The sequence below is a fragment of the Equus przewalskii genome, chromosome 1 (genome assembly GCF_037783145.1).
Source record: "Equus przewalskii isolate Varuska chromosome 1, EquPr2, whole genome shotgun sequence".
NCBI lineage: Eukaryota > Metazoa > Chordata > Mammalia > Perissodactyla > Equidae > Equus > Equus przewalskii.
Window position 1 is genome coordinate 148040784 of NC_091831.1, and position 13053 is coordinate 148053836.

Below are 13053 nucleotides of genomic sequence, written 5' to 3' on the forward strand. Positions count from 1 at the left end.
TTTGTTGGCATGTCCGGCTCGGGCAAGGGGAGGGCGGGCATGGGGCGCCCGCACACAATGGGGATTCCGTCCATTCTGAGGTGGCTGCGGGAACCAGGCTGGCTTTGTCCCTGGGACCCTCATTCCCACCATTTAGCGGAGCCGGAACTCCAGGCGGAAGGCCCCGTATAAGAACAACAATGTCGTCACCCCGTCTGTGGGGGAAGGCGCTGCAGGCCAGGCCTTCTGGGGCCCAGGGGACCCACAGTCTGAGGCAGCCTGAGGGGCACTTGGGACAGGTCCTAGGGCCGAGGCTGTGCCTCAAATCTGAGGGAGACTCAGGAGGCAGAGGGGCGCCCCCCACCTGCCCTGCCAGCCCATCTGCAGCCTGCAGCAACACGGAAGGGGCTCCGGGCATCCCCAGCCATGCTCTCAGCTCCTCCACGTGCAGACGGACCCTAAGGTGCAGAAGGGACAAATGCCTCCTGTGAGCCCCGTTGGGCGGTGTGCCATAGAGTGGCTGCGTTAGGAGCAGCCTGACCCTCAGGCCTTTCTGCATCCAACTTGGGCAAAGGCCTTTGCTCAAAGCTGGGCTCAGACCCGTTTCTGGGCCTCTCGCCCGGCCAGCCTACCCCTTCGGAAGTGGCGCTGGCTGCTCAGACAACAAGTGTTTATTTTCCAGGGTAGGGGGGGAACAGGACGTCACGGCGCTTCCCTCCTGCCCGCTGCTACAGCGGTTCTCACAGTCTGGGCACTGGTGACATCACCAGCCTTTCCTCTACAGCGCTGGCCTCCTTGCCTCCCCCTCCTCCCCACCCCAGGCTCTGGCCAGGCTGCAGAGTTCTGAAGCTCCTGCTTCCGGAGCGGGCACTTCTGAGCAGGTCCTCATGGAGGGCGTGAGAGTGGCCGGGAAGTACTGGACCAGCCCCTTGTCACTGCCCTTGGCATTCAGGCCGGGCCTAGGGATAGCCCCTCTGGGCTCACCCTCACCAGATCGGTTGGTGGCCCACCCGGGCACGCTCCTAGTGCGATGCTGGCCCTTTAAGGGTCTTGGGAAGCCAGAACAACAGGAAATCCAACCGGCCTCATTAGGCAGCTCGGAGCTCAGCACAGTAATTAGTGCCCTGAAAACAAAACAAGGAAAAGCAGGTGGTGGTGCGCCCCCCCTCCATCTCGGCTGCCCCCGGCGTGGCCTGTTAGTACCCAGAGCTAGGCAGCTGGGATGGCAGCCCCTCCCTTATAAGCCTCCCTACCCCAAGCTCCTGAAGCCTGCTGCCCACTGCCCAGGCCAAGGGTCAGAGGCTAAGCTTCTGGGGAGCAGCCAACGGTTTCCCCCTGGGGACTGAAGCCCCAGGGACATGCACTGGGGCTTCCCCTCTCCCGCAGCCAGGTGGCCACTGTTCCCAGCATCCTCCACCTGTTTGGAAAATGCTGTGATGGGGGCTGGGAGCTGGGTTGGGCTCCTCCAGAGGTAAAGGGGAGACCCCTGGGAATCCCAGGCCAAGAAGGCCCCCTTAGGAGAAAGGAAAAGCCTGCTCTGTGGTCCTGCATCTGAGGATGTCTGGTGATGCTCCCGGTGGGCAAGACCACTTGGGCAGAGAGGGTGAGAACTTACAGGTCTGGACAGACCCTGAGGACTTGCAAGTCCCCTCAGTTGATAAAAGCCTAGCCGGGAGCCAAAAGGGACCCTAATGAGTTCTCGTCAGCCAGGCTGCAGGCCCCAGCTCATTCTATCCTCCTCCTCCCCATTTGATGCAATTGGAACCCCACCTTGTCCTGACTCCTAAGCTATTTCCCTTTATTTGTACTACTAGGGGAGGGGCATACTATGCTCCACTTATGAAACAAATATTCATTCAACAAACATTTATGGAGTGGTTGCAAATGCTCCCTACACTGTGCTGGTGGGGAGTTCCCAGGAATTGAAATGGTACTACCTTGTGATGGCTCATTACAGCCCCTCGCTCCGTTTTGAGAAGGCCTTTGAGAGGAGGGACTGTGGCCCTCTCCATGTGCCCATACCGCCACAGACCTAGCACTTAGGTGACTGGTACGTGCTTATAAACAATCAAAACTGAACCAGGAATGGTCTCTGACCTCAAAGAGCCTACCAGGTAAGCTGAGTATCTGGCATGGCACAGCAGCAGCACCCTAGCAGGCCCCCCCAGCCCGAGGGGAGTCACAGCCCCTGTGCTCAGAGCCCAGATCTCCCGAGGGCCCTAGGTTTGTGCAGGGCAAGGGCTGAGGGCATTGTGGGAGAAAGAACCTCTGGTCCTCCTGAGAACAAAGCTGGCGATGACCCTGGGATGTAGGGAGGAGCTACATTGGGCTTGCCTGGACTGCAGGCTGTGGTGGGGGTGGGGGATGCTGAGTGGGAGAGCTGGGCAGCTTGAGTGTGAACAGTGGCCAGCCTATGGTCAGTGAATGGGGCTGCAGTTAAGCTGTGGGTAGGTTTCTGGTCACACTCCTGTTAGCTGAGAACAAAGGCCCCAGGCATCATTGCCCAGGGGATGGGAGAAAGCAGAGGGAGGGCGGGGGTAACCCAGGACCTGCTATTGGGTTGGGCAGCTGGCCTCCACCTGGGCAGGGAACTCTGCAGGCACCTCTGGAGGCCGCCAGCTAGGTGATAATTTCTGAGGGGCTCCAATCTGGAACTGAGGGGCCAGTGCTGATGATAGAGGTTGAGGGGACCAGCCAGCAAGTGACCAGAGTCACAGGGTCGTGGAGCAGGGGTTCTCATCCCTGACTACACACAAGAGTCACCTGAGCAGCTCCCTAGAGATTCTGATACAATTGGTCTGGGATGAGGCCTAGGAGGCCCTGGTGTTTTCTAAAGGCTCCCTAAGTGACACGATGTGCAGATGGGACTGAGAACTACAGCTCACTGGGAGCATAGGGCCAGGCTTTCAATCCTGGGGCCTCACCTGCTCCTCCTCCCACCCATAGTGCTCAGAGGCCACACTCACTGGACCAAATAGCAGTAAGTGCCCTTGGCTGAGAGGGAAATGGGCAACAGAGTCCCCTAGGCCTGGGGGTGGGGCCTTTGGAGCAGTCCTCCCCTTCTTGACCCCCCCCCCCCAGTGGAAAGTTACCCAAGGAAGCAGCTGTGGGCACAAGCCGAGAAGCCAGGGGGAGGGGTGCCCATGGGCTGCCCACGGCCTCTCCAAGCCCCTGGGAGGGGACCCTCCAGCCTCACCCCCCAGCCCCCCAGGCTGAGGGACAGCACCCGGAAGGACAGGCTGGGGCTAGGGAGGGAAGAGAGGGAGACTCGGAGCACCTGAGCTGATGGGACCTGATCCCATTTAGGGATGTGCGCCGGTCCTGAATCATTTCCCGGATATAGCTCAACAGCTCAGACTTCAAGGTTTTTTGGGGGGGAAATCTTTTTTCCAAGTTCCTCGATCTGTCATCCCCCTCCCCCACCGGCCGGATAGGCCTGGACCAGTGTCCTCTCTCAGCTCCCCCTAAGCCTCCCAGCTCAGGCTTCTCCACTGAGCTCGCTGGACATTGTTTCCCGCCTCAGGAAGTCTCTGATGCCCTGCACTGGATTTTGTTTTCCTTGTTATCGGGACAACTAATATTTTTTCCTGTGCGGAAAAAAAAAGAGATTTTCCCAAGCAGATTACAGCTGTCAGTGAGGGGGGAGGGGGCTGGAGGTTGAACCCTCCCTTCTCCGTCCCCCTCCCCCTCTGCCACCCTTAGAAGGCTGAGCCTTTGGATCAAGGAGGAAGCTCTGGCCCCAGAGCCAGCCGGGCCAGTTGGAGCGGGGTGGGGGGGGCGACTCTGGCCTTGGCAGAAAAGTCAGACCCCTATCCTCTGCCTGTGGGGCCCCTGCTCCCTGCTGAGAGGGTTGACCCCTGGGCTGGGCCACATTTCCAAGGACAGGGAGAGGGCAAAAGGGCAGGCTGCCCCACAGCTGCACGGTGGCTGGACATGAGGAGAGGCACCCTGGGAGGACGGGGAGCACATAGGAGCCCCAGCTCTGCCAAGCTGTGTGACTTTGGGCAATTCCTTCACCTCTCTGTGCCTTGGACCCCTCACCTCCAACACAGACCTATTGAGACCTGCCTTACCTACCTGAATGGTTATGTGTGAGGACACGGATGAGAAAAGGTATCTGATTCAATGTCAGAGGTTCATGACTCGGGGAAGAAGGGTTAATGGCAGGTGTCTCATTACCTGTGTGACCTATGTGAGGCCCCCATACCCAGCAGACCAGAAAACAGAGGCTGTCACTGAGCAGGTTCTGTTGGAACGGCACACCCCAGGCGCTCATGCACTCGTGTGCACATATGTGAAACACACACACACTCGGGCCTGTGCATTCTTCCTTGACAAACGCTCACTTTCTACTCCGGGGTGTTGTGGTTCTAGGGGCAGGCTGCCTGGGCCTTCGGGGGGCAGCTGCCACAGAACCACCACCGCAGCAGTAGGGCCTAAGATGACCAAGTTTCTTTTCAAGTTAACAACAATAAATGGAAGGGCTTCAGATGTGGCTGACTCAATTGTTTGTGGTTTGCGATGATTAAGAAAACCAGCCGCCCCCACACCCTGTACCCTCCTGCAAGGTGGATGGTCTGCTCTGAGAGAGGCTCTCCTGCCTTCACCTCTCAGGGTGGTGGGCTCCACCACGGGCTGTGAGCAGGAGTGAGCAAGACCATCTGCCCGGGGCGGGAGGAAATAGGAGGATTTCTATATGGACTTACTTTTTATCTAAAACATAAATTGAACTCTTATAATATTCAATATGGGTTTTGACTGTAGTGTATAATCTATACATAAATATTCATAATCCAAAAAGTTTGGAGACCACCAGCCAGGAGATTAGTGAGGGCTTTACCTCCTATAGAAGCCTGTTTCAGATTGGGTGCTGGGTGAGGGAAGGGAGCCGTGGAAGAGGGGCTGGTGAGCTCTGGGTGTAGAACTGCTTAGGCCTGGTCACTCTCCTGGATGCCGCCAGCAGTGTGGACCTTCCTGGCCGCCACTGCCTCCCGTGACCTCCCTTCTCCCTGCCCACCCTCTTGGGCCTGCTTAAGCCCCAGTTGGGTTCTAGGACCTTTGGCTGCCATGCTCCCTGCAAGGGAGAGAATGGGCCTGTGCGATGCTCCCCTCGCCCCCAGGCTAGCTGGAGTGTGGCTGGGGTCCCTGCAGCTGCCCTGTATGCTGTGTCACCCCCAGGAGAAAAGTCCCTGGCGGGAAGCGGCCCTCTGCCGGGAGGCTGTTTCCTCAACTGGCCAAGGTAAGAAGTGGGGGATTTCCAGCCCTGTCCACGGGGCTGACTTCAGTACTGGGGGCTCCTCTCCTTTCTCATGCAGCCCAGGCCGGGGTGAGGACAGAAACTCCAGAGTTAGGCCCGGCTGTTGGCAAGGGACTGAGGGGGCAGCAGAGTCAGCTAAGCCCACAAACCTCCAGCTGCTACTCTCTGCTCTGGAGGGAGCCGAGCCCAGGGCGGAACCCCCCCCCCCTCAGCTGCACCTGGGACCGGCAGGGACCCAGCCCTGGAAGACCCCCACAGGCATCTTGGTGGTGGGGCCTGGGGGTAAGGGCTGGAAATCCAGAGCCGCACTTACTCATGGGCCTGTGGGGAATGACTCAAATCGATAAATGCCCCTGCCCAACCCCAGCCTACCCTGGTTCTGGTGGTAAGGGGAATGGCAGGAAATCTCACCCGTTGAGTCTCCCCTGCTGGCTGGCACTTCCAAGGGTGCTGCAGAGTCAAAGCAGCTAACATGGGCCCCTCGGGAGCTGGGAGCCAGGAGCCCCACGCCCCAGACATCTTGCCCTGAAAGCTTGACCCCCAGGAAAGGGGAGCCGCACCATAACAGCATTCCCTGTATTTCTGTACTGTGCTTAGCTGGGCAGGGAGGGTGGGTGCCATCCTTGGGGCTGAGTGGAGGGAGAGGTAGGCAGTTGTGGTGACCTGGTGATGGTGGTCATGCAGATGTCCCAGCTCCAATGTCAGCCCACTCAGGCCCAGGTGTGGGCTTAGGAAACAGTTAGACTCCTTCTCCACCTTCATGGAGAGTCTCCCATGCCTCAGACACTTGTGAGTTTCATTTCATTTCCTGGCTCGTATGTGTTTGCTGTGTGTGTGTGCATATGTGCTTTGTGCACACGTACGCACACTATTAGGCTTGTGGGATGGAGGCGTGCAGGGACTCATGCAAGGTCCCTGGGCAGGAGAGTATCTGAGCTGAGAGGTGAAACAATAAATCCAGCCACCATCAGTGCAGGCTAGCAACATGCCATGATGACGTACATGCATTATCACCAGTCGACACAGTGACCAGTCCTCGGAGGAAGGTCTTATTATCTTCCTTTTACAAATCAATAAACTGAGTGAAGCTTAGAGAAGTTAGATGACCAGCCTGAGGTCACACAGTGAGCAAATCCAGGCCAGGATTTGAACCCAGGTCAGTCTAAGGCCAAGCTGGAGATCTCGCTGCCAAGCTCTCTCAGCGTGGTCCTCCTCAATTACGCTCCATCTGCTCCTCGTCTCTGAGGCCCTGGCTGCCCTGGTCTGAGGTGACAGGCCCTTCCTCTCTCTTTGTTCCCTCCCTTCCAGTCAAGGTGGCAAGGCAGAACCTTTTGAAGGACGCGTGGAGCCCAGGACGCTGTGCCCAGATCTTCACACATCAAGCCAGTCCCCAGTTCAGAGAGGGTCTGGCTGACCCTGGGCGGGATCAGCGAGGGCTGAGCTGGGGCAGCTGTTTACAGTAAACAGAAAGCTCCTGAGGAAGGAAGGAGGGGAGGGGCTGGGGTCGTCATGGAGACAGGGAAGAGCAGCAGGGCCTCAGCCGAGATCCACAATGACTGACTGGTAATGCATCCCCGCCCCTTCTAGAGCCAGAGGAGGCCCAAGGAAGGTCCACAGAGGGCAGCCTGAGCAGGAGCGGCAGGGGCAGACAGGGTGGGCCTCAGAGCACGGCCCACTAACACACTCCCCCTCATCATGTATTTCTACTTATTATTAACAATAACATCTACTGTTTATTGAGCTTGTATAGCATGCCTGGTGTTGTTTAACCCTAACAGCAGCCAGGAGGGAGGTACAATAATAGTTTCTAATTTATAGATAAGGAAATTGAGGTTCAGAAAGATTAAGCGGTTTGTCAAGGTCACACAACTAGTAGGTAACAGAGCAAATAATTATGGATCAAAAACTCTTTTTACCGAGGCAGGTAGAAGATGAGGTAGCTGGTGAAGCTTTGAGCCCCTCAGCCGGTGGGGAAACTGAGTCCTTTGGGTACCAAGGGGACTTTCCCAGGCTTCTTGAGTTAGTCAAAGAGATTGCTGGGGACAAAACCTATGTGTTCCAGCCCTAACCACTAGACCACACGGCCTCTCCATGGCTTGAGCTGGGAAGGTCCAAAGAGAAACTCCCTTTCCAGCCCCAGCCTGGAGTGTAGACTCTTCCCCTGCTAACAGGCTGGCCCTGTGGAGGCCGGGCTGGGCCAGGGTGCCGTGGGGGATGCTGGGGGGTTTCTGCCCACACATATGGTTTCCAGATTCCAGGGGATGAAAAGGAGGCCCTTAGGGGCGGAAATGGGGGATGTGCGATGACAAATTTAGACTGATTGCGTTAAAAAAAAACGCCGAGAAACCCTAAAAAATAAAAGCAAAAATTCCGCTAGAAAACCAAAGGGAATTATTTGATTGTGAAACTGAGGGCGGTGAGGCGCAGCACGGTTTAATGTAGAACAGTATCAAGGGTTCTTCGGACTTCAACTGCTCAGAGGATGGAGGGAGATGGGGAGGTTCTGTCTGCTGTTCCTGGCTTCACCCGCTGGGCTTTGGGACAGGGATGGAGTTGGGCAGGGCACCTGGGCGGATGTCTGGTGTCAGGAGCACTTGGTGGTGGTGGGGGCTCTCCTGAAAGGCTTGGGCCCTCCAGATAGCTAGACTCCAAGGGTCCTGCTGGCTTGTGGCCGAGGGTCCCCACTGGCTCACATAGGGAGCTGCCCCAGGGGAGGCCCCAGTGGGTCTGTACCTGAGAGCATGTGAAAGGATGAGCTATAAGGTAGGGGTTTGGGGTGTCTCCTAGTCCCAGGCTTAAAGGGAAATGGCCAGGAACAGAAGGTAAAAGAGAGGACAACTGCCTGGAATTCTGGCCTGTAGCAGGCCTAAGGGGTCAAAGGTCAAGGGGAGGACAAGGGGGACTTCCTAAGGTTCCCAGGGGACTGCCAGCCAAACAGGCAGCCAGCAAGCCAGGCTGTTGTGCAAGTTCTGGGCTGGACCATGAGGGCAGGCTGGCAGAAGAGCCACGCCTGGCCCAGCCCCCGCCCGGCCTATCCGATCCATGCTCTGGAGCTGGAGTAGTGCCCACTCGCCCACTCTCCTCCAGGAAAGCAGGACTCCGCCCCCCCAAGGTAACACTCCTGTCCCTCTGCGGCCATATTCTATATGCCTGAGGGCTTCCTCTCTCATACCCATCCTGAGCCTCTCTTCCCCAGAATCGTGGTCTTTTGAGAAACCAGAAAAACCTTCTCAATTAAGCCTCTTTCTTCTGACTCCACTCTGATTCCCCGAGAGATGAGAGGGGTTTTTGAGGGCAGAGCCACGACAGGGGTCATGGGGTCCCAGAGGAATGAGGCTCAGAGAAAGTGGAAGAGAAGCAAGCCGACAGGAAGTGCTCAGCGGGCAGGCCCTGGGCTGATTTTGTAGATGCGCTGCCCTCTCTCCTTGAAGCTTCACTTGGGTCTCTCAAGGTCTGTTCTATTTATTTACATTTTATAGGTGAAGAAGTTGAGGTTCTGAGGATGTGATTAAACAGACAGCTGATACACGGCAGAGCAGAGAGTTGCACTTGCTCTTTCCAGATCACCTCCCTGTCCCTCAGCTCGACCCACTTTGGCTGGAGATGGAGAGGGAGCACAAGGAAGGCCTAGGACAGCGTTTGGTTCCCAGTGGTCATGGGATCACTGCTGACTGATGCTGAATCTTGTGGAGAAGGGACTGGATCCTGGATGGAGCTTTGTGTCAGCTACCAAGTTCTCCTCTTACATTCAGCATCTGTAAAATCAGGAGGTGGGATTGGCAGCTCAGTGGTTTTCAAACTGAGGTCCTGGGCATCCTGGCATCCCATAGAGATTGGGGTGGGGGAGGAAAGGACAGTGAATGGGGGTGTGGGCCCCCACCAGCCTAACTTCCACCAGGGAAGCTCAGCATATCAATTTCAGGTATTGGACATCCATGAATCTTTTTATTTGAGCAGGGGTCTCACCTCACTCTATGGCCTCCATCTGACGTCTCTGCAGCTCTCTCCTTCTGGGAGCTGCGATCTAGGCAATTCAGGTCCTGGGCTGGGAAGAGAGGCCAGAGGATCTGGCAAGGGAAGTGGGGTAGACCATGTCTGGGCTTCCAGCCCTGTGGGAGGAAGCAGGTAGAGGTCCGACCCATAGAATCAGGCCACGGCAGAGGAGATGAGCTGCAGAATTACAGGGCACTTGCCTCCACACCTGAGAAACACAAACAGACCTTTGGCCACGGCAGCCTGGGAACCAGAAGCAGCACCCACTTTTCTGGGGTCAGACCAGTGCCCCTTTCTCTTTTTCTGCCAGGCCTGCCCGGGCTTGTTCTCAGTGGTTGCTGGTCACCAACCTAGGGCCACCCTAACTTCTCATGACCTCGTGATTCCTGACTGCTCAGCTCAAGGGCTACTTCAAAAGCTGCAAAAAGGCAAAGCTGTTCAGGGAGCGGAAAGTACCCAGTCGGGGGGCGTTCAGCGAACAGGGGCTAATCCCCTTGAAAGAAGGATCCTACTTCGTTTTCTTTTATTGGCTGTCCTAGACCAAAGTTTGCCCTTCTGCCTCAGTTTTCCCCTCTGGAATCCAGACATAAGAATGGTGTTCCTTTCCTGGTGGCTTCAGTATGAATAGCTCCCTGAATATCATCATCTCCATGTTCCAGGTGGAGGAGAAAGCTGAGGGCTCCAGCTGCCCAAGAACTAGAACTATCTAGCATCTTCTTTCTCTCCCACTGCCCACCCGAGGCCTGCCTCTCACCACCATTCATCCTCAACCTGCTCCAGGGCCCAGCCTGGCTCCATGTAAGCAAAGCTGCCAGCAGGGTCCTTTGTGGTGCTGCTCCCGTGTGGCACTGCCTAGGGGCCCCACCATGGGGCAACAGATGGACCTATGGTCTCTACAGAACAATAGTGGGGGAGGGGCCCTGGCATCGCCCGCCCCAAACAGGAAGCGCTGCATGAGCTTCAAAGAACTGGCAGGGCCAAGGGGCTGAGTGGCTGGAGCCAGTGCCAGGACCGGCGGCTGCCTGAAGAGATGCCTGCCAGCCTCAGGATGCCCAGCCTGCAGTGGGGGTGGGGCTGCAGTGGTCAGGGCAGCTGGGTCTCCGGCAGACGAGGCTTTGCACCCTCAGTGAAGCAGCCACTGACCTGAGACAGGCTGAGGGAAGGGGGCTCAGACACCAGGCTGTTTCCTGGACCTGCTGCCACTAGCTAGCGGGGCTGCAGGTTCTTTCCCAGGCCACAGTGGGTCTGGCCCTCCAGCAAGTAACCATGAGGGGCAGGGCTGGCACCAAGCCTGCACCCACTCCCTGCCTCCTGCTCCCAGCTGCTCTGCTCAGAGCCTTTTCCTCTCCACTTCCTGTTCACACAGGGGGGGGCGGGAAGTGGAGGGAGGAAGTTGGGGGGAGGCGTGTAGGGGGGACCCATTGAATAAAAGGAATTAACCGTTTCCCTCCTCTGACCTCTGGGAATTTCCGCCTGTGAAAGTGTCTCGAAGAATCTGCAGAGCTGGGGGAGTGGGGAGGAGGTGTGCCCCTCTTGGCCCTCTCTCCCTCCCCCGGTGGTGGTGGGGCCAGATAACTCCCTCTGGGCTCTCTAACCTTTTGTTTCCCTGGCGCCAGGGGGGCAGCGCCCAGGGCAGCCCGGAGCCTGATGGCCTCGGAGCCCCCTCCCAATCAATGGGGTTGGTGCAGCCGGCCTGCGACGCGGGCCCTGGGGTGGGAGTGGGGCAGGAACGGCGAGAATTGGTGGTCCCTGGGGCATGAGCTCACACTCAGGCTGGCCAGCCTCTGAGCCCCGCGTCCTCCATGCCAGGGCTAGCGCCCTTGGCGTGTGCCTTGGGGAGAGAAAGGAGGACGGCCGGGGACAAGCCGAACCTCAGACACCGCTCGGCACACCCTCTGATGGCCACTCCCCCTGGAGCTGTGAAAGAGAGCTGGAGTTCGGGAAGCCAGCAGACAGCGCCCCCTAGTGCCCGCTGCCGACTTAGCCAGGCGGCCCCCCAGGGCCCTCAAGGGCGGGCCTCAGGAAGCACCTGCTCCCAGGACCAGTGGCCGCCCTGCGTCTCCCCCAGGTGGCTTCCTTGTTTACAGGCCTCCTGCCCTGATCCCAGCGTCACTGCCTGTGGCCACTCCTCCTATTTCCAGTGACCTCTCCAGAAGCAGCTCATTCATCTTGGCCCCTGCCCACGCAGCTGCTCCCCCACCCCACCCCCTTCTGGCCCTCCCCCAGGCTTAGGGCCAAGGCCCTCAGGGCCTTCTCACTCTCCTCCATTCCAGGCCTTGCTTGGTTTCCAGGGATCTAAGAGCTGTGGTTTCCCGTTGCCCTGACTCAACGGAACCCCATTCTGTCAGTGCCAGGGAAGCCTGGGGCCTTTTTCCAGGAAAGAGGAAGAAGCTGAGGGCCAGATGGGTAGGCTTAGGAGAGGACAGAAGGGGCAGGGGCGTCGCAGGCTGTCTTAGCCAAGTCCTGTGAGAGGAGGGAGCGATAGGGCAGTGTTTGTTTAACTAACATGTGTTAGGCACCCATTATGCGCAAAGACAGAAGCCCCAAGCTGTTCTAAGTCAGCAAGTGACCACACCAATGGCAGGCCAAGGTTTATACCTAATACTCACTGACAGTGGGGAGCAGTACCCCTGAGCCCTCCACTGGGCAGGTGAGGGGAGCCTTAGGCCCCATGGGGAGAGGAAAGGAGCAGGAGCCCTCCAAATCTTCCTGGAAGAGTGGAAAGGAAGCAGGATTAGAATGCCCTCTACTCACCCAGTGGGACCCACACACACACATTTGCTCCCGCTCTTGCTTCTGGAGGAGGATGGGTAATCTGAGGCTTATCAAAGATGGGCAGCTTCTAGCCCTGTCGGTTGGCAGAGTGCATGAAGAGACCCTGTTCTAGTGGCTGGGGAGCACGGCAGGGCAAGGTTCCACCAGAACTGCAGGAGACAAGTTTTGGAAGAGGATTAGGCTGCAGGGGAAAGAAGCCTGCAGTCACCAGCCAGGTGGCCTGACCCCAGCCTGATTCCAGGAACACTCATGATTTTGCTTCAGCCTGGGCAGCTGACAGACCACACCCAGAGAGCCAGGTAGTGGACTATGAACACCAGTCCAGGGTGCAAAGGGTGCTCAGCTGATGTCACAGGAAGGTCCTGCTCCAGAACTCCCTAGGGCTTAGCCTCCAGCTACAACTGAAGAAGTGTAATCTGGGGGGAGGGGCAGGTCACAGGAGCTAGATGGGAAGAAAACAGATCTTCCAAATGCCATGGATGGTGGCAGTGGCAGTCTCAACAATAAATGCCAGAGAGTGCAAGGGCAGAATCAAAGCCAGGAAGCAGCTGGGAACGCTGGGATCCAGGGATCTGGGCAAGGAAAATCCAGCATGCTAAGGGCGAGTAGCGGGAGGAAGAATGAGATTTCTGGTTAGGCAGTGGAGACTCCCAGAAAATTCTTGGGACAACTAGGGAGGGACCAGACTGAGGAAGCTCTAGTGGAGAAGGTGACTTGAGAAATCAGCGCCCCGAGCTGCCTGAGTGCGGAGGATTCTGTGGGGAGCAGCACCACCTGCTGGCCAGAGGGAAGAACAGTCTCGACCTCGAGACAGGATGGTGGGCCGTAATTCCCAACAGAAGCCTGGAGTCAGAGAGGATGGAGAGACAAGGAAGCGAGCAGAAATGGCAAAATCGTCCTGTCAAATCTCCAGGTGAAGGAGTGAGGGCCAAGGTTTGAAGGGATGCAGAGCCCTGGCAGCCTCCCTGTGGCACTCCAGCCCCGCCTGGAGACCACTCACATACCTCTCAGCCCAGCATCAACAAAGCCATCAACTCCAGAGCCACCAG

At 57.5% G+C, this 13053-nt stretch overlaps 1 long non-coding RNA gene across 1 annotated transcript; it reads right to left on the bottom strand.

Moving 5' to 3' along the window:
• Positions 1 to 8679: 8679 nt before the first annotated feature.
• Positions 8680 to 12265, bottom strand: LOC139077244 (uncharacterized). The gene is made up of 3 exons (XR_011529579.1): positions 11984 to 12265; positions 9203 to 9437; positions 8680 to 8991 (listed from the first exon to the last, which is right to left on the bottom strand). It is a non-coding gene; the product is annotated as an uncharacterized lncRNA (long non-coding RNA).
• Positions 12266 to 13053: the final 788 nt, after the last annotated feature.